Source organism: Leuresthes tenuis, unplaced genomic scaffold, assembly GCF_036924035.1.
Source record: "Leuresthes tenuis unplaced genomic scaffold, fLeuTen1.0.hap1 SCAF_1, whole genome shotgun sequence".
In the NCBI taxonomy this organism is placed as follows: Eukaryota; Metazoa; Chordata; class Actinopteri; order Atheriniformes; family Atherinopsidae; genus Leuresthes; species Leuresthes tenuis.
Window position 1 is genome coordinate 6,477,674 of NW_027325355.1, and position 17,301 is coordinate 6,494,974.

Below are 17,301 nucleotides of genomic sequence, written 5' to 3' on the forward strand. Positions count from 1 at the left end.
GCATCTGGGTTGGCAATGCAGATTGTGGGGTTTGCCATCTAGATAGTTAAACAATGTTATTCTCCAAAGAGAAATTTATTTTATTGGAGCAGCAATTCATATTAGCAGTAAAGTGGCATTACATCTTGGTATTAAATGTCTGTCTGCCTATCGAGATAAGATAAGAACTTTATTAATCTATTTATTTATCTGTGCTATTGAGAGGTTGTATTGCACCAGATAATGAATGTAATTGTACATGGTAGTAATAATAATGATAACACTGAATAGTGAAAATAATGAAAAGTGAAATAATATTGCACATACAGTTCAAATATTGTACACCGTACATTGCACATGACATTGAATATCTATATATCTGTTATACACACACATGTATAGCTGATATGTGGTCTATATATAGATATGTATATTCCTGTATAAATATATGGGTGTAAGAAAGAAAATGTTTATGTTTAAAAAGCGTCTTCAGTTATAATTTACGACGACTTTTTACCGAGTGGGAGAAGCTTCTTACCTTTCAATGAAAAGATTATCGCAGAAAAACACTACGGTTAACTCCGTCAAATTTGTAGCAAATTATCTTTCTGTTTTTAACTTCTTTAACAGATAAACTGTCGAAGTCGTTGGCAAAAACAATGTCCAAATGTCGCTCGCACCGTCTCTTCGCTTTCTCTGATATATGATTGGCTGCCTGGTGAAAGGTCAAAGGTCAGTGGGCCACCTGATTGGTCGGTGAACAGAGCGATTCAATTGGCTTTGCGAACTCCCCAAATCTCGACTGCATAATTTGTGGTAGTAGGGGACTGTGTTCGCGCTCTCCCCTGATCAACTTGTTCAAAGAATAATATCAATCCTGAGAGTCTGTGGAAGGGGTTCCATGGTGTAAAGGTCAGCACTCTGGACTTTGAATCCAGTGATCCAAGTTAAAATCTTGGTGGAACCTTCAGGTGTGCGCTTTCATGTTTGTGTTCTGGGAAGAAGATGAGTGGATGAGGTTAGTCAGTTGTCAAGTCACACCAGATTGTGCAATTGACCAATTTCAAAGAGAGGGCTTAACTTGGTTAATGTTGAAAAAGTGAAACATACAGCTGAGAGGGTCTGTGCTATTTGCCTTCTCACCTCTGGGTGTCACTAATGGAATCTATTCGATTTCTTCTTGCATATTCATTTGCAATGCATATATTTTTCCATGTTCTCCATTTGGAATTTGGACACAGAAGCCAAAGGAGAAGGAAACAGTAAAAACAATCCCATGGTAACAATCAGCGACAAGGAGAACTACTCAAAAGCCTGCACAATTAACCCGGTGCCCACCCATGGGCCAACCAATCATCCAATCAAGGAGCAGCAATTTCTGCCGGCCGGGATCTGAGCGTCAACTCCATGCGGTGCGCACAAGTTGGTACTGATTTAGGAAAAAGAGGATTGTACAATTTTACTCCTTGGTATGGATACTCTTTCAAAAAAGTCCAAAAAAATTAAATATGTGGTTGATAAAACTGTGTGACTCAGTCCTTCAACACAAAAGGCAGGCAAAGGAAAATCAGCTGTCCTCTCTATCTAATCATGGGAGGATGGCCTGACTACGATCAGGGACCTGAGCAGCAAAGAATAGATAGACATGATAAATATTTATGTATATGTACACACTAGTCTCCAATACTACTATGATAAAAAGAGATCCAATGCACAGGTCCAAGTTGTACAGGAATGTGTTGTAGAAATTTGTTCTATATTTTTGTTGTAAATCCACAACAGGTTTCATCATCTGCTAATCCTGGAGGAGACACTAGTTGGAAAGGAATTTATCAATACATAAAGATGCTTATATTATAAGACTGAAACACAGCAGATCACTGTAAAGACATACATATAATATTGTGATTATGTCAGTGGGTCAACAATTTTGTAAAGGCAACTTTATATTTCTTTTAAAATCTTGTAAAAATATAACAATGTAAACATAAAAACATCAACCTCAAAACAAGACATAGCATGTTACCTGGATGGAAAAAGGAAGGAATCTTGGGCTGTTGATGCCTTGTTGTTATTGGCAGCGTGTCGGTACATGATCTTTGTGAGCATTTGGAAAACTTAAACCCCACAGAAACACATTAAACATTAACTACAATAATATAAGAATAATAAATGAATGAAATATTGTTCCACGTGTGATGTTAGACTTAAAGCTAGACTTACCTTTCTGGCATGTAGCACAGCACTTAGTAAAAATTTAAACATGAACAACTCCCCCTCCCTCCAAAGTCTCACCCTCTTCCCCCTGCCTGACCTGTGACGCTCCCCTCCTCCCTGACGTGTGAGGTGAGAAAGTGATGGTGCCCGGATGTCGGAGCGGAGAATGTTGTCAAGTTATCAGCGGTCCAGTTACCACGTCCATCAAGGCTATTCTTGTGCTTGCCGTGTCCGAATATAAACAACTTGTGATCTACCAGGCTAATGTTAGCACGGCCTGCGTTGTAGTTCGCGTGTAGTTTCAACACCTGGTGGCTTGCTTTTACATTTTAGTGTGCCATAAGCTTATTAGGAGCATTTTAAGATTACAAAAGAAAAGTGTAAAAATGCCAGAAAGAAAAGTATAGCTTTAACAAAATTAAGTTGAATATTATATCACACACTATAATCTCCATGGGGACACTGACCTTTCTTAAAGAGACATCTATTCCAAACATTACCACACCATATCTGTGAGATAAAAACGTATCAATTGTTTAATGCAGCTACATCGTGGTCCATTACACCAGATTCCAGAAATCTGCAGAATGTATGCCATAGACCATTTTTAAATCAATATATAAATATATAATGTCCATGTGATGTCCTTTGCTGTCAGCTTACCTGATCAACTTGTGGTTGGTATCTATATGTACGAGTGACAGAGGATCATTGTAGGTCCTTCTCACAACACATCCGAGGCTTGTCATTCTCTGTAGTATTCCTAGACTATCAACCCGGTGCATCGAATCCCACACTCTGTCCACTGAACTCTGTGGCCTAAAGCCCTAAGACGACCTTTTACCATTCTGTGACCTGTAGGAAAAGAAGTGAAAACCACTTTTATTTAAGATATATTGATTGATAATCATGTGAACAAACAATTTAGGCATTTCACTTTTTCTCAGGTATACATGCTATGATGACCGTTGTTAAGATAATGTCCAGGACTCTCCACTAAGGCACAGACTAGAAAATTGAAAAAATAATATTGATAGCCTTTAGGCTATAAAAATAGCAGTCATTAAAGTAGCCGGCCCTCAGCTAGACTTAGTTGTGGAGGCTATATGGCCGGCAGCCGGTGCCTGTGGAAAGCCCGGTCATTTCAAATGTTACTATTATGACACAAATCTTTTTATAATGCTATGGACAAGTGCATGATATAATGCAAATAAAAACTTTCTGTAAAAAGCACCAACCCAAATTCTGGGAGTCTTGCTTGATGGCAGAGACCAAGCTGTCAAGTTCATCATCTGTCATTTTACTGTAGCCTTCCCTTTTTGAGAGGCCCCACTGTCGCATTCTGCGTTTCAGTGTTCTCACTGATACACCAGCAGTGTGGAAATACAGGGGGCAGAGAGGTCAATTTCAATCAAATGCTGGACGTGGTCTTTGGAAAAAAACATATGCCGGCTTGTTCACAGATACGAGACTTGTGTTCTTTTCACTGATTTTTACTGTGGTCTTCATCGTCGGCTTTCACCACAAGTACACCGTAGAACTGATAAAACACAAATGATGTACAAATATTACATTACACAAGTCTCAACTAAAAGAAAATATATTATTTACAAACACAAACTTACATACCACTTCGGCCTGCAAGTGGACAAACCGGTAAACTTAAAACCGCTTATGGTCTTCGTTGATTGCTTTCTTAATTGGATCCATATCAATGCTATCAGTTTACCGGACCGCTTTTTAAAACCGGAAGTGACATCACGGTCACCTTAAACTAAACTTATCAAGTTTTAACTTTTAACTTTTACCTAACACCAAATGTTATTAACTATATCCTTTAAACATTGCTAAACAATACATATAAACATCAAAACACTTAAAACAAACGTGTTATACGGACTTCCTCTATGGCCATAAAATCATAGCTGCATCTAGTGGCGAAACATAAATATAACTGCCGTTAAATTGCCTATTTGACAGTTTAAAGTGGCTGCACGTGCACTTTTTCTATCTGGCCTCAATACATTTCTGAAATGTATTCATTTGTGTTTGGAAAACATTGGAAACTTTATTTCTGAGCCCACATCAGTGGGTTCTGGTTGTTAACACATAGATGAGGAGACAGTTCAGTGTGTGAGGATAAAAGAAGAGGAGAACCTGGGACATCTGAGCAGATCTGGGATCAGCACCTTGGATATCAGCAGGGATTCTTAGGAAGGAAGGAAATGGGATGAATCTGCAGACTGCAGGAAGATCTGTTAACAGTCTGCAGACTAACGTGAGACAATAATATTTGTGTGTGTTTGGTATCCAGAAGAATTCAGACAGATGAAGTCACTGTGAGCTGAGCAGTGCTGAAAGATGATATGAATGAGTGACCTAAATGAGGTTTATGTTTCCAGTGTTTGACAAAGATTGAAAAGTGAATTTATTTGACTGATTCCTTCCCAATGTGATGTATGTCAAGAAGCTGTCTGTGTTGAGTGAGCAGCAGCGCCTCCTGCAGGTGTAAAAAACTTACAGCACCTCGTATTCCCAGGCGGTCTCCCATCCAAGTACTATGCAGGTCCGACCCTGCTTAGCTTCCAAGATCGGACGAGATCAGGCGTGTTCAGAGTGGTATGGCCGTAAGCGAGATAATCAGTCTGAAATTAGCTTTTTATAGATGCGGAAACAACATCTATTACTGTGTTCTGACTTCTAAAATATAATGTAACTGTTTAAAAATGAGCAATTTGTGATGATATCATCTAACTAAGCAGCCTCGGTCTCTCTGTGTGACGCTGAACACAAAACTACACACAAGGAACAGAAGAGGTCGACAGACACAAAGTTATCTGAGAGTCTCACTTTCAGCTGCAGAGAACCAACACAAGAGAAGAACATGTGCAGGATCAACATCAGCCTCTCAAGCCAATTATGTGAAAAACTAGAAGAAACATATGGTTCCAGCAGCTATATAATAGATATTTGTCACGGTGACTTTTGCTTACAGCCAAACCACCCTGAACACGTCCGATCTTGGACACATGAAGAAATTGGTCATCTTCAGCTGCTGCTGCTTTGTTGGCAGACATGAAGTGATCTGAGAGTCTCAGTTTCAGCTGCAGAGAATAATCACTTCAGGGAAGAAGATGTGCCCACTACAAGTCAGCCTTTCTCGGCAATTATCTGGTTACATAGAGGAACTGTATGATTCCAGTACCTATATAATGCACATTTGTCACAGACATTGTTGCTTACGGCCACGCCACCCTGAATATACCCGACCTCGTCTGATCTAGGAAGCCAAGCAGGGTTGGGCCTGGTTAGTACTTGGATGGGAGACTGCTTGGGAATACCAGGTGCTGTAAGCTTTTTCTCTTCTCTCTACCCCCTGCATGTCTTTTGTTGCAACGTCTGATCACCCTGTGACACATGAGGAAGTTGGTCATCTTCAGCTGCTGCTGCTTTGTTGGCAGACATGAAGTGATCTGAGAGTCTCAGTTTCAACTACAGATAATAATCACGACAGGGAAGAAGATGTGCCCACTACGCATCAGCCTTTCTCGGCAATTATCTGGTTACATAGAGGAACTGTATGATTCTAGTACCTATATAATGCACATTTGTCACAGACATTGTTGCTTACGGCCACACCACCCTGAACATCCCTGACCTCGTCTGATCTAGGAATCCAAGCAGGGTTGGGCCTGGTTAGTACTTGGATGGGAGACCGCTTGGGAAAACCAGGTGCTGTAAGCTGTTTCTCTTCTCTCTACCACCTGCATGTCTTTTGTTGCAACGTCTGATCACCCTGTGACACATGAGGAAGTTGGTCATCTTCAGCTGCTGCTGCTTTGTTGGCAGACACGAAGTGATCTGAGAGTCTCAGTTTCAACTACAGATAATAATCACGACAGGGAAGAAGATGTGCCCACTACATATCAGCCTTTCTCTGCAATTATCTGGTTACATAGAGGAACCGTATGATTCCAGTACCTATATAATGCACATTGTTCACAGATATTGTTGCTTACGGCCACACCACCCTGAATATGCCCAACCTCGTCTGATCTCGGAAGCCAAGCAGGGTTGGGCCTGGTTAGTACTTTGATGGGAGACCGCTTGGGAATACCAGGTGCTGTAAGCTTTTTCTCTTCTCTCTACCACGTGCATGTCTTTTGTTGCAACGTCTGATCACCCTGTGACACATGAGGAAGTTGGTCATCTTCAGCTGCTGCTGCTTTGTTGGCAGACACGAAGTGATCTGAGAGTCTCAGTTTCAACTGCAGGTAATAATCACATCAGGGATGAAGATGTGCCCACTACATATCAGCCTTTCTCGGCAATTATCTGGTTACATAGAGTAATCGTATGATTCTAGTACCTATATAATGCACATTTGTGACAAACATTGTTGCTTACAGCCACACCACCCTGAATATGCCCGACCTCGTCTGATCTCGGAAGCCAAGCAGGGTTGGGCCTGGTTAGTACTTGGATGGGAGACTGCTTGGGAATACCAGGTGCTGTAAGCTTTTTCTCTTCTCTCTACCACATGCATGTCTTTTGTTGCAACGTCTGATCACCCTGTGACACATGAGGAAGTTGGTCATCTTGAGCTGCTGCTTCTTTGTTGGCAGACACGAAGTGATCTGAGAGTCTCAGTTTCAACTACAGGTAGTAATCACATCAAGGATGAAGATATGCCCACTACATATCAGCCTTTCTCGGCAATTATCTGGTTACATAGAGGAACTGTATGATTCCAGTACCGATATAATGCACCTTTGTCACAGACATTGTTGCTTACGGCCACACCACCCTGAACATGCCCGACCTCGTCTGATCTCGGAGGCCAAGCAGGGTTGGGCCTGGTTAGTACTTGGATGGGAGACCGCTTGGGAATACCAGGTGCTGTAAGCTTTTTCTCTTCTCTCTACCACGTGCATGTCTTTTGTTGCAACGTCTGATCACCCTGTGACACATGAGGAAGTTGGTCATCTCCAACTGCTGCTGCTTTGTAGGCAGACACGAAGTGATCTGAGAGTCTCAGTTTCAACTACAGGTAGTAATCACATCAAGGATGAAGTTATGCCCACTACATATCAGCCTTTCTCGGCAATTATCTGGTTACATAGAGGAACTGTATTATTCCAGTACCGATATAATGCACCTTTGTCACAGACATTGTTGCTTACGGCCACACCACCCTGAACATGCCCGACCTCGTCTGATCTCGGAGGCCAAGCAGGGTTGGGCCTGGTTAGTACTTTGATGGGAGACCGCTTGGGAATACCAGGTGCTGTAAGCTTTTTCTCTTCTCTCTACCACGTGCATGTCTTTTGTTGCAACGTCTGATCACCCTGTTACACATGAGGAAGTTGGTCATCTTCAGCTGCTGCTGCTTTGTTGGCAGACACGAAGTGATCTGAGAGTCTCAGTTTCAACTGCAGGTAATAATCACATCAGGGATTAAGATGTGCCCACTACATATCATTCTTTCTCTGCAATTATCTGGTTACATAGAGTAACCATATGATTCCAGTACCTATATAATGCACATTGTTCACAGATATTGTTGCTTACGGCCACACCACCCTGAATATGCCCGACCTCGTCTGATCTCGGAAGCCAAGCAGGGTTGGGCCTGGTTAGTACTTGGATGGGAGACTGCTTGGGAATACCAGGTGCTGTAAGCTTTTTCTCTTCTCTCTACCACGTGCATGTCTTTTGTTGCAACGTCTGATCACCCTGTGACACATGAGGAAGTTGGTCATCTTGAGCTGCTGCTGCTTTGTTGGCAGACACGAAGTGATCTGAGAGTCTCAGTTTCAACTACAGGTAGTAATCACATCAAGGATGAAGATATGACCACTACATATCAGCCTTTCTTGGCAATTATCTGGTTACATAGAGTAACCGTATGATTCCAGTACCTATATAATGCACATTTGTGACAGACATTGTTGCTTACAGCCACACCACCCTGAATATGCCTGACCTCGTCTGATCTCGGAAGCCAAGCAGGGTTGGACCTGGTTAGTACTTGGATGGGAGACCACTTGGGAATACCAGGTGCTTAAAGCTTTTTCTCTTCTCTCTACCACATGCATGTCTTTTGTTGCAACGTCTGATCACCCTGTGACACATGAGGAAGTTGGTCATCTTGAGCTGCTGCTGCTTTGTTGGCAGACACGAAGTGATCTGAGAGTCTCAGTTTCAACTGCAGGTAATAATCACATCAAGGATGAAGATTTGCCCACTACAAGTTAGCCTTTCTCGGCAATTATCTGGTTACATAGAGTAACCATATGATTCCAGTACCTATATAATGCACATTGTTCACAGATATTGTTGCTTACGGCCACACCACCCTGAATATACCCGACCTCGTCTGATCTCGGAAGCCAAACAGGGTTGACCCTGATTAGTACTTGGATGGGAGACTGCTTGGGAATACCAGGTGCTGTAAGCTTTTTCTCTTCTCTCTACCACCTGCATGTCTTTTGTTGCAACGTCTGATCACCCTGTGACACATGAGGAAGTTGGTCATCTTCAGCTGCTGCTGCTTTGTTGGCAGACACGAAGTGATCTGAGAGTCTCAGTTTCAACTGCAGGTAATAATCACATCAAGGATGAAGATGTGCCCACTACATATCAGCCTTTCTCGGCAATTATCTGGTTACATAGAGTAACCGTATGATTCCAGTACCTATATAATGCACATTTGTGACAGACATTGTTGCTTACAGCCACACCACCCTGAACATGCCCGACCTCTTCTGATCTCGGAAGCCAAGCAGGTTTGGGCCTGGTTAGTACTTGAATGGGAGACTGCTTGGGAATACCAGGTGCTGTAAGCTTTTCCTCTTCTCTCTACCACCTGCATGTCTTTTGTTGCAACGTCTGATCACCCTGTGACACATGAGGAAGTTGGTCATCTTCAGCTGCTGCTGCTTTGTTGGCAGACACGAAGTGATCTGAGAGTCTCAGTTTCAACTACAGGTAGTAATCACATCAAGGATGAAGATATGCCCACTACATATCAGCCTTTCTTGGCAATTATCTGGTTACATAGAGTAACCGTATGATTCCAGTACCTATATAATGCACATTTGTGACAGACATTGTTGCTTACAGCCACACCACCCTGAATATGCCTGACCTCGTCTGATCTCGGAAGCCAAACAGGATTGGGCCTGGTTAGTACTTGGATGGGAGACCACTTGGGAATACCAGGTGCTTAAAGCTTTTTCTCTTCTCTCTACCACATGCATGTCTTTTGTTGCAACGTCTGATCACCCTGTGACACATGAGGAAGTTGGTCATCTTGAGCTGCTGCTGCTTTGTTGGCAGACACGAAGTGATCTGAGAGTCTCAGTTTCAACTGCAGGTAAAAATCACATCAGGGATGAAGATGTGCCCACTACAAGTTAGCCTTTCTCGGCAATTATCTGGTTACATAGAGGAACTGTATGATTCCAGTACCGATATAATGCACATTTGTCACAGACATTGTTGCTTACGGCCACACCACCCTGAACATGCCCAACCTCGTCTGATCTCGGAAGCCAAGCAGGTTTGGGCCTGGTTAGTACTTGGATGGGAGACCACTTGGGAATACCAGGTGCTTTAAGCTTTTTCTCTTCTCTCTACCACGTGCATGTCTTTTGTTGCAACGTCTGAACACCCTGTGACACATGAGGAAGTTGGTCATCTTCAGCTGCTGCTGCTTTGTTGGCAGACACGAAGTGATCTGAGAGTCTCAGTTTCAACTGCAGGTAATAATCACATCAGGGATTAAGATGTGCCCACTACATATCATTCTTTCTCTGCAATTATCTGGTTACATAGAGTAACCATATGATTCCAGTACCTATATAATGCACATTGTTCACAGATATTGTTGCTTACAGCCACACCACCCTGAATATGCCCGACCTCGTCTGATCTCGGAAGCCAAGCAGGGTTGGGCCTGGTTAGTACTTGGATGGGAGACAGCTTGGGAATACCAGGTGCTGTAAGCTTTTTCTCTTCTCTCTACCACCTGCATGTCTTTTGTTGCAACGTCTGATCACCCTGTGACACATGAGGAAGTTGGTCATCTTCAGCTGCTGTTGCTTTGTAGGCAGACACGAAGTGATCTGAGAGTCTCAGTTTCAACTGCAGGTAATAATCACATCAGGGATGAAGATGTGCCCACTACATATCAGCCTTTCTCGGCAATTATCTGGTTATATAGAGTAACCGTATGATTCCAGTACCTATATAATGCACATTGTTCACAGATAGATTTGCTTACGGCCACACCACCCTGAATATACCCGACCTCGTCTGATCCCTGTAAGCCAAGCAGGGTTGGACCTGGTTAGTACTTGGATGGGAGACTGCTTGGGAGTACCAGGTGCTGTAAGCTTTTTCTCTTCTCTCTACCACCTGCATGTCTTTTGTTGCAACGTCTGATCACCCTGTGACACATGAGGAAGTTGGTCATCTTCAGCTGCTGCTTTGTTGGCAGACACGAAGTGATCTGAGAGTCTCAGTTTCAACTGCAGGTAATAATCACGTCAGGGATGAAGATGTGCCCACTACATATCAGCCTTTCTCGGCAATTATCTGGTTACAAAGAGTAACCGTATGATTCCAGTACCTATATAATGCACATTGGTGACAGCCATTGTTGCTTACGGCCACACCACCCTGAATATGCCTGACCTCGTCTGATCTCGGAAGCCAAGCAGGGTTGGGCCTGGTTAGTACTTGGATGGGAAACTGCTTGCAAATACCAGGTGCTGTAAGCTTTTTCTCTTCTCTCTACCACCTGCATGTCTTTTGTTGCAACGTCTGATCACCCTGTGACACATGAGGAAGTTGGTCATCTTCAGCTGCTGCTGCTTTGTTGGCAGACACGAAGTGATCTGAGAGTCTCAGTTTCAACTGCAGGTAATAATCACATCAGGGATGAAGATGTGCCCACTACATATCAGCCTTTCTCGGCAATTATCTGGTTACATAGAGTAACCGTATGATTCCAGTACCTATATAATGCACATTGTTCACACATATAATTACTTACGGCCACACCACCGTGAAAATAACCGACCTCGTCTGATCTCGGAAGCCAAGCAGGGTTGGGCCTGGTTAGTACTTGGATGGGAGACTGCTTGGGAATACCAGGTGCTGTAAGCTTTTTCTCTTCTCACTACCCCCTGCATGTTTTTTGTTGCAACGTCTGATCACCCTGTGACACATGAGTCAGTTGGTCATCTTCAGCTGCTGCTGCTATGTTGGCAGACACGAAGTGATCTGAGAGTCTCAGTTTCCGCTGGAGAGAATAATCACGACAGGGAAGAAGATGTGCCCAATACGCATCAGCCTTTCTCGGCAATTATCTGGTTACATAGAGAAACTGTATGATTCTAGTACCTATATAATGCACATTTGTGATAGACATTGTTGCTTACGGCCACACCACCCTGAATTTGCCCGACCTCGTCTGATCTCGGAAGCCAAGCAGGGTTGGACCTGGGTAGTACTTGGATGGGAGACTGCTTGGGAATGCCAGGTGCTGTAAGCTTTTTCTCTTCTCACTACCCCCTGCATGTTTTTTGTTGCAACGTCTGATCACCCTGTGACACATGAGGAAGTTGGTCATCTTCAGCTGCTGCTGCTTTGTTGGCAGACACGAAGTGATCTGAGAGTCTCAGTTTCAACTGCAGGTAATCACATCAGGGATGAAGATGTGCCCACTACATATCAGCCTTTCTCGGCAATTATCTGGTTACAAAGAGTAACCGTATGATTCCAGTACCTATATAATGCACATTGTTCAAACATTTTGTTACTTACGGCCACACCACCGTGAAAATACCTGACCTCGACTGATCTCGGAAGCCAAGCAGGGTTGGGCCTGGTTAGTACTTGGATGGGAGACTGCTTGGGAATACCAGGTGCTGTAAGCTTTTTCTCTTCTCTCTACCCCCTGCATGTCTTTTGTTGCAACGTCTGATCACCCTGTGACACATGAGGAAGTTGGTCATCTTCAGCTGCTGCTGCTTTGTTGGCAGACATGAAGTGATCTGAGAGTCTCAGTTTCAACTACAGATAATAATCACGACACGGAAGAAGATGTGCCCACTACGCATCAGCCTTTCTCGGCAATTATCTGGTTACATAGAGGAACTGTATGATTCTAGTACCTATATAATGCACATTTGTCACAGACATTGTTGCTTACGGCCACACCACCCTGAACATCCCTGACCTCGTCTGATCTAGGAATCCAAGCAGGGTTGGGCCTGGGTAGTACTTGGATGGGAGACCGCCTGGGAAAACCAGGTGCTGTAAGCTGTTTCTCTTCTCTCTACCACCTGCATGTCTTTTGTTGCAACGTCTGATCACCCTGTGACACATGAGGAAGTTGGTCATCTTCAGCTGCTGCTGCTTTGTTGGCAGACACGAATTGATCTGAGAGTCTCAGTTTCAACTACAGATGATAATCACGACAGGGAAGAAGATGTGCCCACTACATATCAGCCTTTCTCTGCAATTATCTGGTTACATAGAGTAACTGTATGATTCCAGTACCTATATAATGCACATTGTTCACAGATATTGTTGCTTACGGCCACACCACCCTGAATATGCCCAACCTCGTCTGATGTCGGAAGCCAAACAGGGTTGGGCCTGGTTAGTACTTGGATGGGAGACTGCTTGGGAGTACCAGGTGCTGTCAGCTTTTTCTCTTCTCTCGACCACCTGCATGTCTTTTGTTGCAACGTCTGATGACCCTGTGACACATGAGGAAGTTGGTCATCTTCAGCTGCTGCTGCTTTGTTGGCAGACACGAAGTGATCTGAGAGTCTCAGTTTCAACTGCAGATAATAATCACGTCAGGAAAGAAGATGTGCCCACTACAAGTTAGCCTGTCTCGGCAATTATCTGGTTACATAGAGGAACTGTATGATTCCAGTACCTATATAATGCACATTTGTCAAAGACATTGTTGCTTACGGCCACACCACCCTGAAAATGCCCGACCTCGTCTGATCTCGGAAGCCAAGCAGCGTTGGGCCTGGTTAGTACTTGGATGGGAGACCGCTTGTGAATACCAGGTGCTGTAAGCTTTTTCTCTTCTCTCTACCACCTGCATGTCTTTTGTTGCAACGTCTGATCACCCTGTGACACATGAGGAAGTTGGTCATCTTCAGCTGCTGCTGCTTTGTTGTTAGACACGAAGTGATCTGAGAGTCTCAGTTTCAACTGCAGGTAATAATCACATCAGGGATGAAGATGTGTCCACTACATATCAGCCTTTCTCGGCAATTATCTGGTTACATAGAGTAACCGTATGATTCCAGTACCTATATAATGCACATTGTTCACAGATAGATTTGCTTATGGCCACACCACCCTGAATATACCCGACCTCGTCTGATCCCTGTAAGCCAAGCAGGGTTGGACCTGGTTAGTACTTGGATGGGAGACTGCTTGGGAATACCAGGTGCTGTAAGCTTTTTCTCTTCTCTCTACCACCTGCATGTCTTTTGTTGCAACGTCTGATCACCCTGTGACACATGAGGAAGTTGGTCATCTTCAGCTGCTGCTTTGTTGGCAGACACGAAGTGATCTGAGAGTCTCAGTTTCAACTGCAGGTAATAATCACATCAGGGATGAAGATGTGCCCACTACTTATCAGCCTTTCTCGGCAATTATCTGGTTACAAAGAGTAACCGTATGATTCCAGTACCTATATAATGCACATTGGTGACAGCCATTGTTGCTTACGGCCACACCACCCTGAATATGCCTGACCTCGTCTGATCTCGGAAGCCAAGCAGGGTTGGGCCTGGTTAGTACTTGGATGGGAAACTGCTTGCAAATACCAGGTGCTGTAAGCTTTTTCTCTTCTCTCTACCACCTGCATGTCTTTTGTTGCAACGTCTGATCACCCTGTGACACATGAGGAAGTTGGTCATCTTCAGCTGCTGCTGCTTTGTTGGCAGACACGAAGTGATCTGAGAGTCTCAGTTTCAACTGCAGGTAATAATCACATCAGGGATGAAGATGTGCCCACTACATATCAGCCTTTCTCGGCAATTATCTGGTTACATAGAGTAACCGTATGATTCCAGTACCTATATAATGCACATTGTTCACACATATAATTACTTACGGCCACACCACCGTGAAAATACCCGACCTCGACTGATCTCGGAAGCCAAGCAGGGTTGGGCTTGGTTAGTACTTGGATGGGAGACTGCATGGGAATCCCAGGTGCTATAAGCTTTTTCTCTTCTCACTACCCCCTGCATGTTTTTTGTTGCAACGTCTGATCACCCTGTGACACATGAGTAAGTTGGTCATCTTCAGCTGCTGCTGCTTTGTTGGCAGACACGAAGTGATCTGAGAGTCTCAGTTTCCGCTGGAGGGAATAATCACGACAGGGAAGAAGATGTGCCCAATACGCATCAGCCTTTCTCGGCAATTATCTGGTTACATAGAGGAACTGTATGATTCCAGTACCTATATAATGCACATTTGTGACAGACATTGTTGCTTACGGCCACACCAGCCTGAACATGCCCGACCTCGTCTGATCTCGGAAGCCAAGCAGGGTTGGGCCTGGTTAGTACTTGGATGGGAGACTGCTTGGGAATACCAGGTGCTGTAAGCTTTTTCTCTTCTCTCTACCACGTGCATGTCTTTTGTTGCAACGTCTGATCACCCTGTGACACATGAGGAAGTTGGTCATCTTCAGCTGCTGCTGCTTTGTTGGCAGACACGAAGTGATCTGAGAGTCTCAGTTTCAACTGCAGGTAATAATCACATCAGGGATGAAGATGTGCCCACTACATATCATTCTTTCTCTGCAATTATCTGGTTACATAGAGTAACCGTATGATTCCAGTACCTATATAATGCACATTTGTCACAGACATTGTTGCTTACGGCCACACCACCCTGAACATGCCCGACCTCGTCTGATCTCGGAAGCCAAGCAGGGTTGGCCCTGATTAGTACTTGGATGGGAGACTGCTTGGGAATACCAGGTGCTGTAAGCTTTTTCTCTTCTCTCTACCACCTGCATGTCTTTTGTTGCAACGTCTGATCACCCTGTGACACATGAGGAAGTTGGTCATCTTCAGCTGCTGCTGCTTTGTTGGCAGACACGAAGTGATCTGAGAGTCTCAGTTTCAACTGCAGGTAATAATCACATCAGGGATGAAGATGTGCCCACTACATATCAGCCTTTCTCGGCAATTATCTGGTTACATAGAGTAACCGTATGATTCCAGTACCTATATAATGCACATTTGTCACAGACATTGTTGCTTACGGCCACACCACCCTGAACATGCCCGACCTCGTCTGATCTCGGAAGCCAAGCAGGGTTGGCCCTGATTAGTACTTGGATGGGAGACTGCTTGGGAATACCAGGTGCTTTAAGCTTTTTCTCTTCTCTCTACCACCTGCATGTCTTTTGTTGCAACGTCTGATCACCCTGTGACACATGAGGAAGTTGGTCATCTTCAGCTGCTGCTGCTTTGTTGGCAGACACGAAGTGATCTGAGAGTCTCAGTTTCAACTGCAGGTAATAATCACATCAGGGATTATGATGTGCCCACTACATATCAGCCTTTCTCGGCAATTATCTGGTTACATAGAGTAACCGTATGATTCCAGTACCTATATAATGCACATTTGTCACAGACATTGTTGCTTACGGCCACACCACCCTGAACATGCCCGACCTCGTCTGATCTCGGAAGCCAAGCAGGGTTGGCCCTGGTTAGTACTTTGATGGGAGACCGCTTGGGAATACCAGGTGCTGTAAGCTTTTTCTCTTCTCTCTACCACGTGCATGTCTTTTGTTGCAACGTCTGATCACCCTGTGACACATGAGGAAGTTGGTCATCTTCAGCTGCTGCTGCTTTGTTGGCAGACACGAAGTGATCTGAGAGTCTCAGTTTCAACTGCAGGTAATAATCACATCAGGGATTAAGATGTGCCCACTACATATCATTCTTTCTCTGCAATTATCTGGTTACATAGAGTAACCATATGATTCCAGTACCTATATAATGCACATTGTTCACAGATATTGTTGCTTACGGCCACACCACCCTGAATATGCCTGACCTCGTCTGATCTCGGAAGCCAAGCAGGGTTGGGCCTGATTAGTACTTGGATGGGAGACTGCTTGGGAATACCAGGTGCTGTAAGCTTTTTCTCTTCTCTCTACCACCTGCATGTCTTTTGTTGCAACGTCTGATCACCCTGTGACACATGAGGAAGTTGGTCATCTTCAGCTGCTGCTGCTTTGTTGGCAGACACGAAGTGATCTGAGAGTCTCAGTTTCAACTGCAGGTAATAATCACATCAGGGATGAAGATGTGCCCACTACATATCAGCCTTTCTCGGCAATTATCTGGTTACATAGAGTAATCGTATGATTCTAGTACCTATATAATGCACATTTGTGACAAACATTGTTGCTTACAGCCACACCACCCTGAATATGCCCGACCTCGTCTGATCTCGGAAGCCAAGCAGGGTTGGGCCTGGTTAGTACTTGGATGGGAGACTGCTTGGGAATACCAGGTGCTGTAAGCTTTTTCTCTTCTCTCTACCACGTGCATGTCTTTTGTTGCAACGTCTGATCACCCTGTGACACATGAGGAAGTTGGTCATCTTGAGCTGCTGCTTCTTTGTTGGCAGACACGAAGTGATCTGAGAGTCTCAGTTTCAACTACAGGTAGTAATCACATCAAGGATGAAGATATGCCCACTACATATCAGCCTTTCTCGGCAATTATCTGGTTACATAGAGGAACTGTATGATTCCAGTACCGATATAATGCACCTTTGTCACAGACATTGTTGCTTACGGCCACACCACCCTGAACATGCCCGACCTCGTCTGATCTCGGAGGCCAAGCAGGGTTGGGCCTGGTTAGTACTTGGATGGGAGACCGCTTGGGAATACCAGGTGCTGTAAGCTTTTTCTCTTCTCTCTACCACGTGCATGTCTTTTGTTGCAACGTCTGATCACCCTGTGACACATGAGGAAGTTGGTCATCTCCAACTGCTGCTGCTTTGTAGGCAGACACGAAGTGA

At 44.2% G+C, this 17,301-nt stretch overlaps 15 non-coding genes and 18 pseudogenes across 15 annotated transcripts; 32 read left to right on the top strand and 1 right to left on the bottom strand.

Annotated features, from left to right (window-relative positions):
- The first annotated feature begins 874 nt into the window (after positions 1-874).
- trnaq-uug (transfer RNA glutamine (anticodon UUG)) lies at positions 875-946 on the top strand. Its single transcript has one exon. It is a non-coding gene; the product is annotated as a tRNA-Gln (tRNA).
- Positions 947-4,710: 3,764 nt separating this feature from the next.
- LOC140299540 (5S ribosomal RNA) lies at positions 4,711-4,829 on the bottom strand (annotated as a pseudogene).
- Positions 4,830-5,433: 604 nt separating this feature from the next.
- LOC140299762 (5S ribosomal RNA) lies at positions 5,434-5,552 on the top strand (annotated as a pseudogene).
- A 269-nt stretch (positions 5,553-5,821) lies between these two features.
- LOC140305412 (5S ribosomal RNA) lies at positions 5,822-5,940 on the top strand (annotated as a pseudogene).
- Positions 5,941-6,209: 269 nt separating this feature from the next.
- Positions 6,210-6,328, top strand: LOC140297436 (5S ribosomal RNA). The gene has a single exon (XR_011913171.1). It is a non-coding gene; the product is annotated as a 5S ribosomal RNA (ribosomal RNA).
- A 269-nt stretch (positions 6,329-6,597) lies between these two features.
- LOC140275743 (5S ribosomal RNA) lies at positions 6,598-6,716 on the top strand. Its single transcript, XR_011908467.1, has one exon. It is a non-coding gene; the product is annotated as a 5S ribosomal RNA (ribosomal RNA).
- Positions 6,717-6,985: 269 nt separating this feature from the next.
- LOC140288396 (5S ribosomal RNA) lies at positions 6,986-7,104 on the top strand. Its single transcript, XR_011912156.1, has one exon. It is a non-coding gene; the product is annotated as a 5S ribosomal RNA (ribosomal RNA).
- A 269-nt stretch (positions 7,105-7,373) lies between these two features.
- LOC140292118 (5S ribosomal RNA) lies at positions 7,374-7,492 on the top strand. Its single transcript, XR_011912517.1, has one exon. It is a non-coding gene; the product is annotated as a 5S ribosomal RNA (ribosomal RNA).
- Positions 7,493-7,761: 269 nt separating this feature from the next.
- On the top strand, positions 7,762-7,880 carry LOC140310473 (5S ribosomal RNA). Its single transcript, XR_011916544.1, has one exon. It is a non-coding gene; the product is annotated as a 5S ribosomal RNA (ribosomal RNA).
- A 269-nt stretch (positions 7,881-8,149) lies between these two features.
- LOC140317226 (5S ribosomal RNA) lies at positions 8,150-8,268 on the top strand (annotated as a pseudogene).
- Positions 8,269-8,537: 269 nt separating this feature from the next.
- LOC140308465 (5S ribosomal RNA) lies at positions 8,538-8,656 on the top strand (annotated as a pseudogene).
- A 269-nt stretch (positions 8,657-8,925) lies between these two features.
- On the top strand, positions 8,926-9,044 carry LOC140301163 (5S ribosomal RNA; annotated as a pseudogene).
- A 269-nt stretch (positions 9,045-9,313) lies between these two features.
- On the top strand, positions 9,314-9,432 carry LOC140288345 (5S ribosomal RNA; annotated as a pseudogene).
- Positions 9,433-9,701: 269 nt separating this feature from the next.
- Positions 9,702-9,820, top strand: LOC140269268 (5S ribosomal RNA; annotated as a pseudogene).
- Positions 9,821-10,089: 269 nt separating this feature from the next.
- On the top strand, positions 10,090-10,208 carry LOC140297946 (5S ribosomal RNA). The gene has a single exon (XR_011913636.1). It is a non-coding gene; the product is annotated as a 5S ribosomal RNA (ribosomal RNA).
- Positions 10,209-10,477: 269 nt separating this feature from the next.
- On the top strand, positions 10,478-10,597 carry LOC140291758 (5S ribosomal RNA; annotated as a pseudogene).
- Positions 10,598-10,863: 266 nt separating this feature from the next.
- Positions 10,864-10,982, top strand: LOC140312269 (5S ribosomal RNA; annotated as a pseudogene).
- Positions 10,983-11,251: 269 nt separating this feature from the next.
- On the top strand, positions 11,252-11,370 carry LOC140301012 (5S ribosomal RNA; annotated as a pseudogene).
- A 269-nt stretch (positions 11,371-11,639) lies between these two features.
- Positions 11,640-11,758, top strand: LOC140298437 (5S ribosomal RNA). Its single transcript, XR_011914084.1, has one exon. It is a non-coding gene; the product is annotated as a 5S ribosomal RNA (ribosomal RNA).
- Positions 11,759-12,024: 266 nt separating this feature from the next.
- LOC140310395 (5S ribosomal RNA) lies at positions 12,025-12,143 on the top strand (annotated as a pseudogene).
- A 269-nt stretch (positions 12,144-12,412) lies between these two features.
- Positions 12,413-12,531, top strand: LOC140300760 (5S ribosomal RNA; annotated as a pseudogene).
- Positions 12,532-12,800: 269 nt separating this feature from the next.
- On the top strand, positions 12,801-12,919 carry LOC140291101 (5S ribosomal RNA; annotated as a pseudogene).
- A 269-nt stretch (positions 12,920-13,188) lies between these two features.
- On the top strand, positions 13,189-13,307 carry LOC140297435 (5S ribosomal RNA). The gene has a single exon (XR_011913170.1). It is a non-coding gene; the product is annotated as a 5S ribosomal RNA (ribosomal RNA).
- Positions 13,308-13,576: 269 nt separating this feature from the next.
- On the top strand, positions 13,577-13,696 carry LOC140291765 (5S ribosomal RNA; annotated as a pseudogene).
- A 266-nt stretch (positions 13,697-13,962) lies between these two features.
- Positions 13,963-14,081, top strand: LOC140312279 (5S ribosomal RNA; annotated as a pseudogene).
- A 269-nt stretch (positions 14,082-14,350) lies between these two features.
- Positions 14,351-14,469, top strand: LOC140287193 (5S ribosomal RNA; annotated as a pseudogene).
- Positions 14,470-14,738: 269 nt separating this feature from the next.
- On the top strand, positions 14,739-14,857 carry LOC140298529 (5S ribosomal RNA). The gene has a single exon (XR_011914167.1). It is a non-coding gene; the product is annotated as a 5S ribosomal RNA (ribosomal RNA).
- Positions 14,858-15,126: 269 nt separating this feature from the next.
- LOC140298921 (5S ribosomal RNA) lies at positions 15,127-15,245 on the top strand. The gene has a single exon (XR_011914517.1). It is a non-coding gene; the product is annotated as a 5S ribosomal RNA (ribosomal RNA).
- A 269-nt stretch (positions 15,246-15,514) lies between these two features.
- LOC140314436 (5S ribosomal RNA) lies at positions 15,515-15,633 on the top strand (annotated as a pseudogene).
- A 269-nt stretch (positions 15,634-15,902) lies between these two features.
- Positions 15,903-16,021, top strand: LOC140296482 (5S ribosomal RNA). The gene has a single exon (XR_011912968.1). It is a non-coding gene; the product is annotated as a 5S ribosomal RNA (ribosomal RNA).
- Positions 16,022-16,290: 269 nt separating this feature from the next.
- Positions 16,291-16,409, top strand: LOC140297648 (5S ribosomal RNA). The gene has a single exon (XR_011913365.1). It is a non-coding gene; the product is annotated as a 5S ribosomal RNA (ribosomal RNA).
- Positions 16,410-16,678: 269 nt separating this feature from the next.
- On the top strand, positions 16,679-16,797 carry LOC140275876 (5S ribosomal RNA). The gene has a single exon (XR_011908589.1). It is a non-coding gene; the product is annotated as a 5S ribosomal RNA (ribosomal RNA).
- A 269-nt stretch (positions 16,798-17,066) lies between these two features.
- Positions 17,067-17,185, top strand: LOC140288407 (5S ribosomal RNA). Its single transcript, XR_011912157.1, has one exon. It is a non-coding gene; the product is annotated as a 5S ribosomal RNA (ribosomal RNA).
- The last annotated feature ends 116 nt before the right edge of the window (positions 17,186-17,301 follow it).